A 17971-nucleotide genomic window follows, 5' to 3' on the forward strand; every position below is an offset into this window, starting at 1 on the left:
CAAAATGAGTTTTTAACATTTTTACTGGTGCTGAAGTCTGTGAAGAATCTGCCCAGAGTAAAGGAAATGGGGAACAGGATATCCACAAATAAGTCCAGAAGTTAAAAATGCTGGGTGTTTTTCCTGATGGGCATGGGGTTTTTATTTTTGCTGTAGATTTGGTTTTATAGGTAGGGAAAATGTAGAGGAAAAAAAGTATAGAGCTGCTCCTGTACAGGTCCTTCTGTCCAAAAAATTACCTCCTTTAATTTAGAGAGCTCTTTTGCTTGGGCAGTAAGTATTTGTGAGCACAGCACCTAATATTTAGTCAGTCTCAACTCATCAGCTCAGCACCAGCATCCTCTGACTGCAGCCCAGGCTCACTCTGCAGGCCTGGCTGCAGAAGCAGATTCCAGAAAATTAGTTTAGCATGTCAGCCCAGCCCTGAGCTGCAGGCTTTGGGAGGAGGGATGAATGGAGGCACAGTTCTTGTGCAGACCACATGGACTGGAGGCTGCCCCCTGATTTACACACATGCTGAGCTGGGGGGAGTGCACAGGTGTATGTGGAGGGAGAAAAAGGCACATTTGTGTTTTTGTTTTTTCAAATCTGTCCCAGCCTGGCACATGCTTTGTGTTCATCCAGTAGCTAACTTCCTACCTGAGGCTAGATGACAGGATCTGGTGTTGGTTCAGAGTGACTTTGTACTGCTGCCAAACAAGGAACAGGCTCATTGCTTCTTCTCCCAATCAAAAATATGTTGTAAAAAGCAGCAGAACACAGAATTAGGGTTGCATGGTTTAAACATTAAACAGCCAGCAGCACCAAAGGGAAAGATTTCTGTGTCTGCATCAGCCCCAAGCCAGGCTATTTCTATTACTGTTTTTCCAGCTAGACATGCAGCTTGTGTGAGCAGTGCTTGCTCTTGATGAAAGCAGGGACATTTTTGTGGTGTGGGAGGCAAATGGAGCCTCTAAATGGGCTGGTATGAAGGAGTGCCAACTGTGCTGTGAACCTCCCCAGTGCATCTGGGCTGCTGTTCAGCCTGAAGTGACCTTAGACCTTTTCACAGAATAAAGGGATGTCTGAGATGGTGTTGGTATGGCTGGACACAGAGGCTTCCTCAGGTAGAGAACTGTAATATCTGGTTAATTGGGCCCAAAGGATGTGTGCAGGTGTGCTGCAAGCTGCAGAAACATTTCCCCCTGTTTAAACAGAACAGATTTGTCAGTGCTGTATCATCCTCCTACCCCTGTGTTGCAGCAGAGCTGAGTCTGGCACGAAGGTTGAGTCTCTCAAAACCAGGCTGGTTTGGAAGAGTTAAAAAGGTCACCCAAGAAAGAGCAAAACTGCACTTCAGGGCCCTTAGTGAACTGAGTTGTTCTCCCATGTGTTAACACAACTTGTGACACTGACAGTTCTGAAGTATTTCAGGTTTTTATCAGGTTTAGCCAGCCCTGCCCACGAGCTGTTTAAGATGCTTTGAGACATGTGGGCTGTAAATTGGTTCAAGAAGCTTGAGCCACAGATTGTTGAGATCTCTCCCCAGCCACTGTAAATGCTTGTTGAAGTATGCAATGTATGTATTTGCAGCCCTGTGCTTGCAGCTGGAGCAGTTGTGAAGGTTGGGCAAGAAAAGCACAAGAGCACCAGCCTCTGTTTGGCAAACACAGCCAAAGCTTCCACTCCACTGTCACTTGCAGATCTTATTCCAGGCTCAGCCTCAATGGGTTTGACAAACTCATAGTTTAAGATTCCTGATTAATGGTCCAAGAAATAAAGCTTTTATTCTTTTATTTATTTTATTTTTTTTTTCTGTGTTCTGTTCCATACTGCCTAATTTTCATTTGGAGCAGGTTTACCCTCCTGGGAGGGCAGAGAAGTCCCTGTTGAAGTGATGGCTGCTGAAGTTTGAGTGGCTGCTCATGGATAGAGGGTTTGATACTGCAGGAGTCCAGGGTGGGGAATGTAAATCCCTTCAGGAATTGATGCAGAGTCTTTCTATCAGATCAGAACTTCTCTACTCCAAAGCCTGGAAGTTCTCTCTGAGACAGCTATAAGAACAGTTTTCATGTGGTCCAACATTTTACTTTAATTTCTGTAAACACTCAGAAAAAACCCCCAACCCTTAACATCCACCCCCACACTGTCATCAGGTAGCATGGCACAAATGCAGGGCATGGAAACTTCTATTCAAACACTCAGCACTGAGCAAAGTTATAAGCTACTGCAAAAGGGGTGTCCTGTAATGGAAAATGTTATGCAAGATGAGCTGGAGGAGAAGCTGACACTGGTATGTGAGGCTGCAAAGCCATGGGTGGCTTCTTTTCCTTCTGCCTCTCCACCTAAGTTGTATAAGCAGCATCTGCCACCAAGGTTATTTTTGCATTAAATTTCAAGCTTGAAGCAGAATTTATGAGCTAGTTTATGGTTGTGTTAGAACTTAAAAAAAAAAATTATGACTATATGTGCTTTCAAGTAGATCCTGCTCTCAAGATCTTTGAAATTTGAATCTGGGGGAATCATTCATACTCATATCCTGAAAAATTTTTATATTTTTTTCTCTGAACCAGTATGTAAAATGTCAGTTCTGACTCCCTGACTTTGCCTAACCAGGAATTACTCTCAAAGGATGCTGTCACCTTTTGTTTTTACCTCCAGAGAGATGCAGAGTGAGAGAGACTTGGTAGCCCATTTTTCTGGCATAGCAGCCTGCAGTTCCAACCCCTTCAGCTGCTGAATCCTGACCCAGTGAACAGCCCAGGGCTCAGGGATGCCCTGATCCTTTCTGCCTCTCTCCCAGCAGTTCCCTTCACACTGGACAATCCCTGGGGACAAGGTGGTGCAGGAGCCAGGCTGAGGGAAAACAGCCCTGGGGTAGAGGGGAGAGGATGTTTTATTTGCCAGAGAATCTGAACAGGCTCTCAGCTTCTCTTCTTCTCACTTTTCTTTCTTTCTTCCCCCTCTCCACCACAGAAGATGACATAATTTCTCTACAAAATGCCATGGTGGCCATTTTTCCAGCCCAGCTCCTTCTGGGAATTTTTAGACCTAGTTTGAAGACTCATAAAGGTTCCATTACTCTTCTAATTAGGAAATAAAGAAGGCTCATTATTTTTTGAGGGGCAAAGGACTTAAACCTTTAAAGCAATTATTTCCATGGTGAAATCCTACCAATAACTGTGAAACCAAAATGGAAGCCAAAGAGATTAAGATCCCAACAACTCATTTGACATGAGAAGGAAGGGGGGAAAAGCCCCAAAGATTTGATTGCCCTTTTTGTAGTAATCCCTCTTGCCAGAATGTAAAAAAACTTCCAAACATCTGGCAGAGTTAGGTTAGCAAGAGTGATGGAAAGAACTGAGACACACACGAAGATTTGTAGGAACTGGATGTGCAAACTCCCCTGTGCCTACAAACTGGGGAGGAGAGGAGTAAGAAAACAATGACCCAATTTTGCCAAAATCTTCACATTTTAGGAGTTGAGGAGTACAGATCTTGCTTAATTTTCAAGATTTCCCAGCTGATTTGTAAGGCTGCCCTAGGTAAGGCTGCCTGTCTCTTGCTGCAGCTGAGCCCTTTGAGTTACTTGTGCAGAATTACAGTGACCCTTCCTTATTTGAAGGGCACAGGAGAAGGTAGGAGGGGGTACAAAATCTGCAGGATGTCTCCAAGCCTAGCTGTCAGCTTGCTGCCTTTTTTTTTTGGTTTTTTTGGTATAACTTCTAGGTAAAAAAGAAACCAATTTAAAATTAGGACAATAAACTGTTGTATCACTGACAATAAGTTTCAAGAAGTCTTCCCAGTTTCCTATCTAAGAATTATGATTTTGGGGGTGAAAATTGTTTTTCTGGCCAGCCACTTCACAGTGCAAGCTGCACAAAAAAAAAAAAAAAAAAAAAAAACACCAAAACTGAGCAGAAACTGCTGCCCACCAAAATCTGGAGCTCTTTAATCAAGGGAGGATTGCACTTGTCTCTGGGCTCAGCTGAGATGAAATCCTGGCTCTGTGCAGCTCCTGCCCCCTCCATGCACTCTGGGGTCTGCACTGAAGGCCAACAGGTCTGGGTGTGACAGAGGAGGAGCCAGCAGAGTGAGGATGAGGATGGTGGATGTGATCTCCAATAAAAACTGGAGATTTCAGGGAGATCTTTGCCTAGGCAGGCTACACCTTTTCACAAGAGCTAAATGAGGTTTTGGTGTTGCTGTCTTGGCTGAAGGGCACCTGAAAAGCCCTGTAAATCACAGCTGCTCATCGAGGTGAGCTGTAAAATGCATCACCTTCAGGACCTGGATTTGCTGTTGATTTAATAGGAGGAGGATGCTGTACACAGAGAATTTGAGTTGGTGTTCTTAGCAGTGGTAACATTTATGTGTGTTTTTTAAGGAGGGAATTGTAGCTGAAAATATTCTCAGAAGACTCCATGCACAGGGGTGGGGGATGATAGAAATCTAGCTTTCCTTTTTCTTTGGAATATTCTGCATATTCAGAAGACAGAAGGTGTCTTAAAACAACAGGGAGAGGTCACTTCCTCAGAGTTTTAAAATCCTTCATCACTCACTACTGTCCCACTTGATTTATGCTGCCCAAGGTGGGCCAGCCACACTTGAGCACTACAATAGCCAAATACATCATAAAAAGCTTAAAAAGTCATAAAAGTTTTACGCAGAGGATGTGACCGGCATAAACAGCTCACAACATGTCTGATGCACAGTATAGGTGTCTGTGGAGCAAGAAAACAGTCATTGTTAAAAAAAGAGAAACTTTGTGTTACACTAGACAGTTTAAATTCATAATAGCTCTGACCCTGGTGCCTCCCTCTGCTCGTGTGCTGGGATCTAGCAGAACAAAACAATTTTGCACCAAAATCTTGGAATGTTTCCAGTTTTGGCAAAAAGTGTTGTTTGGGGCAGCCAGGCAGTGTTGCTAAGGTACAGGGGTGTGGGAGAGACTGATCCAAGTCTTTGCTTCCTTCCTTCAGGTCCCAGTTTTCCTTCCCAGATTTCTCCTGGCTAATCAGGGCAGGGGCTGGAGTAAACTTGAGGTCAGGGTCAGTGGTTTACTTCTGCTGCAGAGCAGAGGGAACCCAACAATATTAAATTGAAATAAAAATGCAAGCTTCAATGAATGAAGTGATAATTCATCTGAGAATTGCCCTTTTGTGCTCATTCCCACTGAAATTTATTTTACAATCGTGCCTTCACCCCTTCCTTTCAACACCTCTTGTTGAAGATGAACTTTGCTGTTTGTGTGTCTGGGCAGCACAAGAGCCTTTATAGGGGAATGCTCCCCACTCTGCAGGGTTATCTCTTTACTCATCTGAGCTAAGCTGGCTTGAGGGATCTGCTCTTGCTCTCTGGGAAGTATTCCCTGGCTGGGCTTGTTTTTTGAGCAAGCTGGCTTTGATGAGGTGAGCAATCCTGAGTCTGTGCCTCTTCATTTAAAGCAGAGAGTGGGAAAATTGCATTGAACAGAAATGTTATCTCTAAAACCAGAATATGTGCAAACCGAGCCTTTACCTAACCTGCAGAAATATTGTTTGTGTGGACAAGTTTGCACAAATCAAAGTCCTGCCACGGACTTCATTCTAAATCCCCACTTTCCTCTTCATCTCAGTGTTGTGTTGAACACCATCCTTGTGTTTGCTGGAAGAGACACAGATATTAATTCAGGTTTGAGAACCCAAAACACAGATTGTGAGTGCTTGACACCTCATTGAGGACTGCAGTGATGAGAGGCACGGGGCTTTCTGTGTGTCTGTGCTGACAGTGCTGTACACAGAATATCCTCAGCCTGCTCTGGGCTGCAGGGCTCTCTGTGGAAAAGGAGCTGCAGGGGCTGAGCACTGATGATAGCAGGGATAAAGTGCCACACCATGGCAACCAAGTAATGGACAGGAGGATATTTAATATCAACACTCCAGGAGATGTCTTCTGCAGATTCAGTAGGTGTGAAGGTTTTGCCTTTTTTTACCCATGTTCTCCTGATCGTATTATATATAAATTTAGTATCCTTAATTGCCAAATAAGCTAAAAAAAATATTAGGAGTTGTCCTTGGTGGTTGGTGAGAGCCCTGAAGATCCTGTTTGGGTTTGAGCTTGTGATCTGAGTGTGGTAGGAAAAGATAGCCAGCTTTAAACAGGTGTGATCCATGGGAGCCCATAAAATACAGCTAAAATGAGCAGAATTATAATAACACATATTATATAACTTCAACGTACCAGGATAGTAAAACAAAGGATACAGGAGAATTTTAAGATGGCTTGATGATAGAACTATTTAATACTTGGACTAGTGGAGCAAACTATTTACTTCTTGTGTTTGTGCACTCCTTCAGCTGATATTTATATCTCAGAGAGAAACAGGCAATGTCTGGAGAGAGATCTTGTAAAAGCTGGGTTTGTTTGGGGTTGGGTTTTGAGAATTTCCATGACATTAACATAAGTTTGCTTACAGGCAATGGAAGGAAAGCATGATTTTTGGTACAGAAATGAGAAAATACCTGACCTTTTCAAAATGGAAATGCTTCTGTGTGAGTCAAGGCCTCTCTGATGGCATTGCCTTGCAGCTGAGGGAAGCACAACCATCTGGGTTGTTTTTGTTTTGTTTCTCAAACCAGTGTCTCATGTGATGCTTTCTGAAAGCTGCCAAATCCTCCCAAATCTTGGGTGGCCTGGGCCTGAAACAATAAGTGGTCCAATTTCCCATACTTTTGCAGTATGTAACCACCAATATATTTTTATTCCTGATTAAATTTGGACAGTGTTTATAGAAAATACCCTTCCCCTTGGAGAAAATGAATCAAAATGCCTTTTACTAATCCCTTTGTGCATATGAAGTTGAAGTTCATAAGACAGAACTTGTACTGTAGGAATTTCCTAATCAGTCACAACTAATCTGGAAGATAAGATGAAAAAGCAATAGGGAAATTGGTCACTGTGTCAAAAAGCTTTAGCTAAATATTTTTCTGGATATTTCTCTGTGCTTCTTCACACATCTTTAACGGCTGCCAAGAGATCATAATGGAAAACAATGAATGAATAATATCATTTCAGGAGCTGAAATTAGTTCTGTTGGAGTCTTTATTTATAGATTTGCTGAATATCACTGGACTATATTTCAGAAGAGGTTTTTTTTTTGTTATTGAAGGGGTTCTGAGAGCAGTTGTACATTGTTGGAGCATTTATTTCTATTTCTGGGAATACTTTATGATAAAGTATTTATTATAAAAGTACTTTATGACAAAGTTCAGTGGAGAATTAGAAAATATGTCACTTGACACTGTTAAGAGGAGGTATACATGCAACTTCACTGGATTTTTTTCCTTTTAATTAAATAATGAGCTCTGGGAGAGTTCTGAAATGTTGGAATCCCCCACGAGACAGGCATCTGGGGCTCTGACCACCCCAGTGCAGGGCTGGAATAGGACTCTGCCTGTTCACAGCATTGTGCAAATTCTATTTAGTGCTCAGTGTGCCTCTGGCACAGGTGGGGATGGAGCTGTGGGAGGGAGAGGGGGACTCCCCTCGCATTTCCCACCAACTCCTGGTGGCTCCAGGCAGATGCTGGGAGCTGGTGGGATTCCTCTGCTGAGCTGAGCACAAACTGGGGAGTAATCCCTGCTCATGTGGGCTGAGGGGAACCGGCAAATCCTCCCTCTGTGGTTTTATGAGCTCCTGACACGCGCTGGGGGCGGGATGGCGATGGTTTGAAGTGTGGAGCTGTGCACTGCAGCCTGTGTAGCTGCCCCACTGCCTGCTCTGCAGCCACAGCTCAGGGGTTTATGGTGGGGCTCAGGGGCTGCCAGAAAGGGGGCTGGTGTCTCCCTGAAGGGTGGGGGATTTATCCATGATCCAGTCAGAAATGGGAGGTGTTGTCAGGCAGGGACTTCAGCTGTTCCTCTGAATATTTAATTTGAATGCATCTATGTAGGAAAACTCTCAGTGATTTTGAGGGAGCATTCAATTGTATGTAACTGCTCAGAAACCAAACTCAGTAACCTGAGGGGCACTTTTAAAAATCAAATAGGGAATAGTTAAGACTTGTTTTGAACACTTAAAGTTGGCAGCTAAACCCCAGGGAGCTGGGGGTGCTCAGCCTGCAGAAAAGGAGACTCAGGGGTGCCCTCATCACTCTCTGCAGCTCCTGGAAGGTGCCTGTGCTCAGCTGGGCTGGGGTCTTTCACCAGGCAGCACTGACAGAACCAGAGCACACAGCCTCCAGCTGCACCAAGGGAATTATAGCTTGGATATCAGGAAAAATTATTTTATATAAAGGGTGATAAAGTTCTGGAATGGTCTTCCTGCCTAGTCCCCATCCCTGCGTGTGTTCAACAAAGCCTGGATGTGGCACTGGGTGCAAGGGTTCAGTTGAGGCGTTAGGGCTGGGCTGGACTTGATGGTCTCTGAGATCTCTTCCAACCTAGGAAAAAAAAAGGCAGGAGTGTGTTTCTGAACCCATTATCAATTTAAAGCCTCTTTAAAATCTAAGGTCACTTCTTAGAAAACCTATAAAAGATTACTTTTGTTTTTCTTCTTTGCTTTGCTATGTGGTGTCATAGCGTGCTGAATTTTAGAAAAAGTCAAATTTGTGATATTTCTTCTAATGAATCCAAACAATGGCTGTTAGCTAGGAATTCAACACAGATTCTGACACTCAGAAGCAGCTCTGACTCTGTGCATGTTTATCCTGATGGTTATAATATCATATGTGGTAGATGCTGGCAAGGACATCCCTTCCCTTTACCCAAAAGCATTTAGCAGTGGTGAAAAGACTTTTGTCAAGGCAGGCATAATTCTTTCCATATTTGTGCTTTAAAAAAAATAGTTCACCGATTATTTTTTTATTTATGAATGCTGTCTCTGTGGCTGAAAATAAAGATGTTAACCATGAGCCACTGGTGACTGGTTTATTTCATCAGTATCTAAACTTGCAGCACTGGGAATTGCTCCTGATGACTTGTGAGGCTGAGTGCTTGAAGTGAGATGTGTGGTAGTGGGGCTACCTTAATAAAGGATAGCATATGATAATCTAGAGAGTTTCATGGAAGAAGAATTTATTTTCTTTATAGGAAAATGTAATGAGTCCTCAACCAAATGCTCTTAAAGATGTCTCTTCAATGTTTAATATGGAAAAGACTGCTGCTTTTTTTGAGCTTTGTATCCTGAGACTCTTATCAAGCCAGCTCTGAGGTTTGTTTGGTGAGGGATGCTCTGAACATGTGTCACAGACATACCCACCTTAATTTTTTGTGGTAACTGATGAATCAGGAACACAAAGCCCATGAACAGCCATAGAAAACTCTGAGCTGCTTGCATTGCTGGCTCCCTCTGATGTTGCTGAGGCAGAGAAGCAGTGATTCCTTACAGACATTATTCAAGGTATCTGGAAGCACTTCTCATATCCATTGTTAGCAATGCAAAAAGGCAGGGGGGCACTGCAGCCTTTCCTGATGGCAAATGGCTTCTCTGAGGAAGTGGCATCTGAGCAGATACCTTGTCTTACAAAAGAAAAATTCCAGACAGCTCCTTGAGAGCTGAGTATTGCCTTTCCATTCCTCTAGAAACAGAACTGGAGCAAGGCCATTAAAATGACTTGAAAAAGCATTTCCAATATTAATTCAAAGGACTGAATGCCAAGGGGATGGAATTATTTCCCCCAGCATTGTATGTTGTTAATTGATGTGAGTGTGCTTTGCACAGCTGGCACTTGGTGCTCAATTGCTGTGGAATATTCTTGGAGGGACAAGGGAAAGTTTGACTTTGTGACAGTGATCTGTGTCAAAGAACATGGAAAAGACAGGGTATTTGCACTCTGTCTGCAAATATCAGTAACTGAAGGTTCCACTAAACTCCAGGGCTGAAGAGCTTGCCACAGAAGGGGAACTTGTGTCATTTTGGTGAAGGGAGGGACAAATAGAGGTTGGAGCCATTCAGATCAGATATTTAATGAGTGTTTGATGAGCACTGATCATGGGAGAGCTGGAAGATCACAAAGTGTTTCTTTGAGTACGTGTGATCCCTGTGTAGAGAATTTAATTATAACACTTCCAATTTCACTGTCTGACCAAAGTAGGTTTGAAATAAAGTGCCAAAGCTCTGTTCTACATAAACCTCAAATTTGCCATAAACTATGGGTTTAACACAGTTAACACCTCTTGCACAGCAAAGCACAGGGATTAAATCTCTTGGAAGCAAAGGAATTTAGAAATGCAGAGGAACTGTAGGCTGGAACTGTGAGAAACAGATGAGCTGTTGCTCCTGTGTACTTGTTGTACTTGTTGCTTTCTGTGTACTTGTGTTACCTCATCACACCTTATGCCAGGGATGCAGTTTATACAGAGAAATAGCAGAGCTGTCTGCAGTTCACACCCCCAGCTGCCCCCTGAGAAATTCTGCCATGCTGCGTCATCAGTGCTGATGATTGAGATGGTCTGGGGACACCAGTGGGTAGCACAGAATGAAATGTGATGTAAAACTGCACAGCATGGAGGCCTCTGTCCTGGCTCTTTTTTTAAAATTAATACTTAATTTCTCTTATTTAAATAAAGCTCTTGCAGGAGATTGCCAGTGAGGGGACATAACCCAGAGCACTTCCCAGGAAGCTGGGTGTATCTAGATTTGAAGAGGATGAACTGAACAGTTGGCAAACCCCCACTATTTCCATGTGAGAGGGGACAAGAAAAGACATTCCACTGTGCCCACTCTTACACCAAATGCTGCATCTTTAGAGAAACTCCCTTGGGGGCTCAAACTTTCCTAGGGTTGCTAGCATGGAGTCCTGCCTGTGCACAAAGGATTTGGCACATGGAGATCTCATGTGCAAGTGCCTTCCACATCCTGCTGCTGTGCTATAAGCAGAGGGACCACCTCATGGGAGCTTGAATCCCAGCTGACAGGACTTGGTGATGTTGCAGTAGGGATAAATGTAGGGATAATTGTAGTTTCAGTGGGGCTCCTCAGCTCTGGAACAAGATGCCTTGGCAGGAAAATGCTGCTATATGGATGTTGGGGACTTGGTGCACTCCCATACCCAGTTCCCAAGTTTGGTCTGTGGTATTACAGAAGCCATATTGCTAATATTTCTTCATTTGCATCCTCTGCTTCTAATGATTTCTTTTGAGGTGGATATTGCAGTTCCTCTTCCCTGCATTGGGTAAACCCAAGGGCAGACAGAGGTTTGGGCTTAGCAAAGTCCTGGGGCTGCAGTCGAGGTTCTGTCTGCTGTGCCTGCTCCTCTTCCCTGTAAATTTGTTGTCTTTGCCACTTCCTTGGAAGGGGAAAACTTCTGTGTTTGCCAAAGACTTGTCCTGTGCAGAGGGGACTGCACGGCTGGCAGATTGAGGGAGGGCTGTGCTCTGATGTGCAGATGTCCCCACAAATCCACTTGGGCACAGCCACAGGCTGCTCTAGCTGCCTTCCAGCCGTGCCTTGCATCCCACAGGCTGGAAGGGTGAGAGGCAGGGCACTGCAGAGCCTCTGCTGAAAATGTTCTTTCCTGGGGCAGGTAGCACCTGCCCAGCAGCCAGAGGTGAGTGCTCAGGGAGTGGCACAAAGCTGCTCTGAGCTGGGCAAACACAGCTCTGTGTGTGAGAGCAGACACTGGGTACTCTCAGCTCTTCCCCTCTGCACTGCCTTGCTCTCCCTCGTGCTGTCTCTGCTGGGATGGATCATGCTGATATCCAGGGTGAGCTGCATGTTTGAACACTGTGGATCTAAGCTGGACCTCTTCAGTCCCTTTAAAAAGGGAGCCTTTTCAGCCTTTAAAAAGGGAGCAGACCCCTTTGCTTCCTATCCTGTATTTTACCTGTAGGGCATGGGAATGCAGCACTGCACAGAAAGAATTTAGGCTCTCTAGAGGTGTGTGGTGAGACCTAGACTGGTTAGAGCTTCTTGAGTCTGGGGGAGATGCAAGGAATTATTTGTTAATAAAATGAAGCATGGGCTGGCTGTAAAGTGGTGACTGTATTCACACTGCTCCCCTCAGGCAGTGGTCAAGTGTGGACAGAAATAAATTCACTGTTTGAAGCAAATACTGGCAGAATCAGGTGTCCCTGCCAGCAGCTACCTCTGCTTCATTCTGTTGAGTAAACTCAGTTGCTTGAGGTGCCTTTTGCCATCCTTAGGGATGTGGCCAGGAGCAGTTGCAGGTGTTGAATTCTCTTACAGCAGGCAGAGCTGCACAGGAGAACTAAATGAGGATCCCAAGTGTTGTTTGCAAACATGGGCATGTGTGGGGTTTGCCCAGGAAGCCGTGCTTTTCACTGCAGCCCAAGTTACTGACCCTGCCCTAACCTCTGCTCCCCGCCTGAGCCGAGCTGCTGGAGCTGAATGGTCCATTAGCATCAGAGCACAAAGGGGGCTGGTTCTCACATTGCTGCAACAATGGGAGATGTCAGGGAATATTGATTTGATTAGGCTGATCCTTGGTGTAGCCCGCTCTAAGTGAGGGCAGAATCAAGGCCAAGGAACATGCCTGTACCAGCAGCTGTGTCATTCGCAGGCTGGTTGCAAAAGCAGATGATGGCACCATCTTTTCTGCCTGGAAAACAATGCTGGAATTAAAGCCAAATTTACAAGGAGAGGAGTGTGCACTGTGCAGTTGTTTGGGGAAAGGCACTGATTTTTCTCAAAGCAGGGCACATGGAGACGCTGTGTAAATTTCTGAGCACTGCTGCTTGCGTTGTGTGTGATTTTTCATGACTGGCAGTGGAAAATTGAGGTGTTGGGAAAATGATACACATCTGCTGTCCATAGTTTGTACTCTGTGTGAGAAGTGGGCATGTCCTTTAAAAATGGGATTCCTAAGAGCAGGAATCCCTTAGGCTGTGTTCACCTGCAGAAAAAGTGTGTGAAGTCCCCACTTTTGGAAGCAATGCACAAGAGCTCTTTTTTTTTTTTTTTTTTTAACTTTTCTGCTAGTGAGGGAAAGTGCTGTGAAGTCTCTGTTCTTTGGGGGGCACTGTGTACTAATAGCTAGGCTTAGTTTTGTAGTGGAAAAGTGCAGGTATTCTGTTTTCTTTGGAATATGGGCCACTGTGTTTTTTGTTTTGCTTTTAGTAAGGTAAAGTCACTGTGACCATGATTAATTCTTTCTTGTTGTGGGCAAAAATATATTTTTCCAGCAGGTTTTTTTGGATGCCTTTTTAGTATATAAATGTGCTTTGCACATATTTAGTTTCTAAACTCAGAGAAATAAAATACTTCACCTGTAATACCTGTACATTACTGGATATACAGCTATACCACAACAAAATAAATGGCAAAGAGGTATAATTATATGCCAAACTTTTAATTGCTTTAATCCAAGGTGATGAAGTGCTGCTCATGGAAACACTTGACTCAATCCTACTCTAGGGTGCTTAGTCTATTCCCAGTAGCCTGGGGGCTTTTCTTTCCCAATACTTTTAGGAAAGCTGAAAACTGGTACCATCTATTCCTTGCTTGGTTTTCATGACCTGCTTTTTGATTCCTGCACCTTCATCCAGTGTTTATTCACTGACTGCTTTTGTTAGCACTCTGAAGAATTGTGCTGCTTCTCAGGTAGAAGCAGAGCACAGTCCTTGCCATTCATGGGGGTTTGGGGCACTTGGAGTGAGAGGCTCTGTGCCCTGGGTACGTGCTAAAAATCCATGATGGGAACAGCTCCTTGCAGGACTCTGGCTCTTCCACTGGATATGGATGGGTCTAGGCAGACTGAGGCTGGAATTTGGGTTAGGAAGTGCCCCCTTCTCAGTCCTTACATTCTATTTCTTGTTACTGTGTCTGAGCAGCACTGTTTTTTTTTTTTTTTTGTTTTGTTTTTTTACTTTTAGCTGACTGACATTGCACTGCACACAGCCCTGTGTTTGAAGAGATGCTCATATTTCCCTGCTCTCTTTTGTGGTAGTTTTTACACCCTCTTTGAGCACGCTGGTGGCTTTGAAGTCCTATGGATGGTGCTGTTTCAGGCCAAAGGATATTGCCTGAAGCAGCGTGTGTAAAACTTTCCTAAAAAGTTACCTCTGCCTGTCTAACAGAGAAGCAGCTTGTCTGTGCCCAGGAGGTAATTATGGGGATGATCAAACCTGCTCGTGGTGTGTGGGCTTCTCCCTCCTGCCCTCAGCAGCAATCCCCCAGCCAGAGCTGCCAGCTGGGTGGCTTGCTCACAAATCTCAGCTTCCTCACCTTTGTGTCAGAGGGCCCCAGCTGTGAGCTCCAGCACCTGGGAGATGTGTGAGATGAGCTGTGGAAATGGTGCAGCCATAGCATCACTCAGAAACGTCTGCTGGGGCGGGGGAAACCCACCCTGGGCTCTCTTGATGCTGTCAGGAGGTTTGAGAAAATGTGCAGAGCCAAACCACGCTCTCTGAGCTGGCCTGGAGGGAGGGAAGGAGGTGTGATAGGGCCTGGGGTGCAGGGCACATCTCCTGCCTGCTGCTCCTCAAAGGAGGGAAAAGCCAAGGCTTTGTGAGCCAAGTGAAAGCTGGTGAACATCTCCTGGAGTGCTCCTGCTGCTGACTTTGCTCTGGGTGTGCTCCTCACCCAGCCCAGTTCCTGAGCTGGCTGTGTCCCCTGGGGGCCAGGGGTTTGGTCTTTCTTCCCTCCATCCAAGCAAGAGACACAGGTACCACCTCCCCTGCTACAGGCAGCAAGGTCCCCCTCCTGCAAGATCTGGGTAGCCTGGACATCTTGTTTAATCCTAAAAAAGGCCCCCTCATCTTTGATGGTGAAATACCACTCAGCACTCCTATTCTGGAGGGGCTGGAAGTGAAGGATGGTGCAATTGTGCCTGGTTTTTCAAGGGCTGGAAGGGAAGGATGGTGCAGTTGTGCCTGGTTTTTCAGGGGCTGAATGTGAATGATGGTGCAGTTGTGCCTGGTTTTTCAAGGGTTGAATGTGAAGGATGGTGCAGTTGTGCCTGGTTTTTCAAGGGCTGGAAGTGAAGGGATGGTGCAGTTGTGCCTGGATTTTCAAGGGCTGGAAGTGAAGGGATGGTGCAGTTGTGCCTGGTTTTTCAGGGGCTGGAAGGGAAGGATGGTGCAGTTGTGCCTGGTTTTTCAAGGGCTGAATGTGAAGGATGGTGCAGTTGTGCCTGGTTTTTCAAGGGCTGAAGTGAAGGATGGTGCAGTTGTGCCTGGTTTTTCAGGGGCTGAATACTCCAACAGGTAGTGAGAGCAAGAGGAGTTTGTTTTTCAAGTTGCCAGGGAAGGGAATCCTATCTCTCCTCTCAAGACCTCCTTTAGCTCCTTAGAGGTTTTACAGGGTAGGACAAGCTCTGCCCCAGCCATGTGACCCTCCAGGGATGTATTTTGTCATTGGGAATGTTAACATTCCTTTCCATCCCTGTTGTGCTCTGAGACAAAGGATGGCAGAGTTTCCCAGTGGAATCTTGCAGAGGTGTGAAGGGAACCCAAACCTGTCAGGTGATAGCACTTTCTAGAGATTTCTGTGTTTTTGCTGTGAGCATTAGGACAGTTTGACTGTTATCTTTGAAGACAATAAAAAAAAAAGACAATTTGGGGGTGAGAGGCAAGAACCAGTTTGGTACAGATGGGAAGAATGGTTTTCCCTGTGGTGTGTTTGATGCTCTATGTGCATCCTGCTGTACTGTGGGAATGTGGAGGTGTGGGGTGGTTCAGGATGTGTCTCTGGAATGGCAGCTGAAGACACTGCAGTGACAGTGGTGGGACAGTGCTGCTCAGTAGGGATCGCCTGCACCAAGTCAAATAAAAAGAGAAATAATTTTGGGAAGCTCAATAATAGCAATGACTTCATTTTGAAAAGCAAAATATTGTCCCTCCATAAATAGCCCCAAGGTTTTTCCAGGCAGGGATCACAGGTGCTTTGGGAAGAAGGCACTCTGGGGCTGGACCAGCAAGGACACACGTGGACCCTCTGGCCACCAGTGTCTGCTGAGCCTTAAGGGCTTTGTGGTGCCAAAATGCAAATGGTTCAGAGTGTCTGTACACAGCAACCACAGCTGCCCCCCCCCAGGGGATGGTGTACACTGGGTTTCCAGACCACAGATTGACCTCAGCTTTAAACTGTAAATTTTGCAGGAAAATTTGATAAACCTGTGAGAGCCCCGGTCTCAACAGATTTCCAGGTACTTGTAACATGATTCTGGACTGCAGGCTGAGGGCTCCAAGAAAGCACTAACAACCCAAAATGTAGAGGTGCTTTGGCTCTTATCACAAGCAGTTCCACCCTTGCCCTGTGTTATCAAACCTTGGGGCTTAGCAATGAGCACTTGCAGGGCCCTTCCTGACTGTGATAAGGTATTGATATCAAAATTGCACTTAGGGGTTTCATTTCTGCATGCACTATTTTCCCCCCTATTTCTTGCATGTGCAATCATAAACCAGGACTTGGGTTATTCCAGTCCCAGAAATGTTTTTAGGTCTGGGCTGTGGCACTGTTGAAGCAAAGGAGAGGGTGTGGCTAGACTGGCAGTCCTGGTGGAGAGGGCAAGGGCTACCGTGGGAGTTCCCTAAATTGTGACAACTGTGGATTCAGGCAGGTTATAACTGCATTTACAGGTGCCTCCTGTCACAGTATGCAGAGGGGCACCCACCAGAATTTAACTCTGCATTCTGCAATGCTCAGGCTTCCAGTAATATCTCCAGGAAAACTCAGGGCTCTGTGACATTTTGTTGGCTTCAAAGCTCTGAGCCGTGGAATTCAAAAGTTCCTCTCAGTGAAATTCAGCTGAGCAAGAAGGATGCAAACTTTGCTTTTCATGATGTAATTACCCCAAAGCAATTTTTTTTTGGGGTGGAGTTTTGATGGAAAGGTGACTTGGAACACAGAGCTTGGGATGCTTTAGGAAGGGAGTATCAAAGTATGGTAAAAAAAAAAGCTAAAATACCACAAAAACCCAGTTAAAAAAAAGCTAAAGTACCACAAAAACCCAGTAACCCAATTAAAAAAAAAGCTAAAATACCACAAAACCCCCCAGTTACTTTCAGCTTTAGGTAGTGCATCCCTTCTGGGTCCCTGTTGCAGTGGATGCCGAGATTGCAGGGATTGATGGCTGTGCTGCAATGAGAACCTGAGGATTCTCCCAACCTTCAGTTTTTTCTTTTGAGAACCCACATCCCTTAATCCTGCTTTTTTTCTTAGCCTGGATTCTTCAATGTTTTCCACCCTTAAAATCTAGGGGATGCTAAGATCCAGCAGAGATTTGTAATTCCTTCCTGAATAATGTCACTACCTCTTTTTATTTGGTCATGGATACATGGGCTAATAATTTCTGTAGTTAATGGAATGACTGAGAAACAAGGATTTTGTTCTCTCTTGTCTAGTAAATCCCACCAAACAAAGTTATATATATGCTGTAGGTATTACTTTTAATATTTAAAACTGTTGTAGCCACATCATGGGAGCCGTGTGGCATTAGAATAATTTTCCAAAGGGTTGTTAAAACGAAGGAGAAAAGTGCCTTCAAAAAGCAAGCACCACTTTTTGCTTCATATAATAAAGCAGTGGAATTGAAAATGGCCCTAGAATAATTATTATTTGTTCTTGCTGTAAATCTGCATAGATTGGGCTCTCTGAATTTTTTTATTATGCTACAAGGATTAGTTTACTGTCTGTGGACTGGATCCTTCTTGCATTAGACATGTGACTAAATCTGTGGGGCCCAGTGGCCAGAAAGAAGGACCCAGAAAGGCATTAAAATAGTTTAGCCCATTCAGCTGCAAAGTCATCTTACACATAGTTTCCCTCTAACTGGTTTTGTGTATGTTATTGTCAAATATGAATCTGCAGAACATCTCCTGGTCTGGAATCTCATTCCCTTAGAGCAGTCAGCTGCTCTGCAGCTTTCCTTAGTGGCTGGTACATGTTGGGATTTCTGCACGGTTCTGTTTTCTAGGCAATCATTTTCATCTTTATTCTCACACTTAGTTTATGTACTTTGTATGTCTCCATGTCCATTTTTAAGATACCTGCATAATTTGCAAAGTTATCAGCAGCGTGCAATCACTAAAGCAAAACAAAGATAAAAATT

This window comes from Fringilla coelebs, assembly GCF_963513975.1.
Source record: "Fringilla coelebs genome assembly, chromosome: 5".
NCBI lineage: Eukaryota > Metazoa > Chordata > Aves > Passeriformes > Fringillidae > Fringilla > Fringilla coelebs.